Source organism: Cebus imitator, unplaced genomic scaffold (genome assembly GCF_001604975.1).
Source record: "Cebus imitator isolate Cc_AM_T3 unplaced genomic scaffold, Cebus_imitator-1.0 Scaffold53, whole genome shotgun sequence".
Taxonomy (NCBI): domain Eukaryota; kingdom Metazoa; phylum Chordata; class Mammalia; order Primates; family Cebidae; genus Cebus; species Cebus imitator.
In genome coordinates, this window is record NW_016107368.1 from 9,147,172 (window position 1) to 9,148,470 (window position 1,299).

The following is a 1,299-nucleotide window of genomic DNA, read 5'->3' on the forward strand; positions in this document are numbered from 1 at the left end:
TTTTTTTTTTTTTTTTTTTGCATGTATGGATCACTTTGGTACCAAAAGATCTCTTATTCAATAAAGACATGGATAGTTCATGACTGCTTTATGCATTACAGGTTTATTTCATTAAAAAAAATTTTTTTTATACCAGGGGAGAGCGCGAACGCAGTCCCCCACTACCACAAATTATGCAGTCGAGTTTCCCACATTTGGGGAAATCGCAGGGGACAGCACATCCGGAGTGCAATGGATAAGCCTCGCCCTGGGAAAACCACCTTCGCGGTCATGGTGTCTCCCCTGCCAGGTAAGAATGATCATTTAAAATTTTATTACTTTTGAAATCTGAATGTCACCGCCGAGGTTGGGTAATAACAATTTTAAGGTCAGAGCCCTCCTGCAAGGAGAAGGATGTCAATGGGAGGTGAGGAGGATGCCAGGTGCATTGGTGCCCACATACAGGCGCAAGCTAGGACCCGGCGGCTGAAACGCAGCGGGGGCGGTATCGCCCAGGCCGGAGGCGCTCCCACAGCGCCCCCTGGTGCTCTGCCTCTGGAGTAGACGGATGAGCTGCTCTCAGCAGTTCTGGAACTCTGGTCCCCAGACAGGCAGCATACGCATCACCTGGGAGCCTGTCCGAAATGCAAATTCTGGCCAGGTGCGATGGCTCATGCCTGTAATCCCAACATTTTAGAAGGCTGAGGCTGGAGAATCGCTTGAGCCCAGGAGTTTGAGACCAGCCTGGGTCATATAGCAAAGCCCTATCTCTAACACCAATGCACGTTCCAATTTGAGAGCCACTGTGCTATTCTAAATATGAGCTGGAAATGTAGGTTGAGCCACAATGACCACGGCTGCAGTCAAAATATAAAGAAAGTTACAAAAGAAGACCAGCTTTTTAAAGGAAAAATCATTTGGGACCTAGGTCTAAAAGCAATTCTTTGGGAGTGCGGGTCCTAACAGAGCAGACACTGAGAGACTACATGGTGCCTCTCAAATGTCATATGTTGAAGTGCTAACCCCAAGAACCTCAGAAGGTGATTCTATGCGAAGGAAGGGCCTTTACAGAGGTAATCAATTTAAAATGAGGTCATACAGATGTGTGGGCCCTAATCCAATCTGTCTGGGTCCCATAAGAGAAGGAGATGAGGCCGGGCACAGTGGCTCACGCCTGTAATCCCAGCACTTTGGGAGGCCAAGGCAGGTAGATCACAAGGTCAGGAGATTGAGACCATCCTGGCCAACATGGTGAAACCCTGTCTCTATTAAAAATACAAAAATTAATGAGCATGGTGGTGCATGCCTGTAATCCCAGCT

At 47.8% G+C, this 1,299-nt stretch overlaps 1 non-coding gene across 1 annotated transcript; it reads right to left on the reverse strand.

Moving 5' to 3' along the window:
- Positions 1 to 133: 133 nt before the first annotated feature.
- LOC119471249 lies at positions 134 to 297 on the reverse strand. The gene has a single exon (XR_005200278.1). It is a non-coding gene; the product is annotated as a U1 spliceosomal RNA (small nuclear RNA).
- Positions 298 to 1,299: the final 1,002 nt, after the last annotated feature.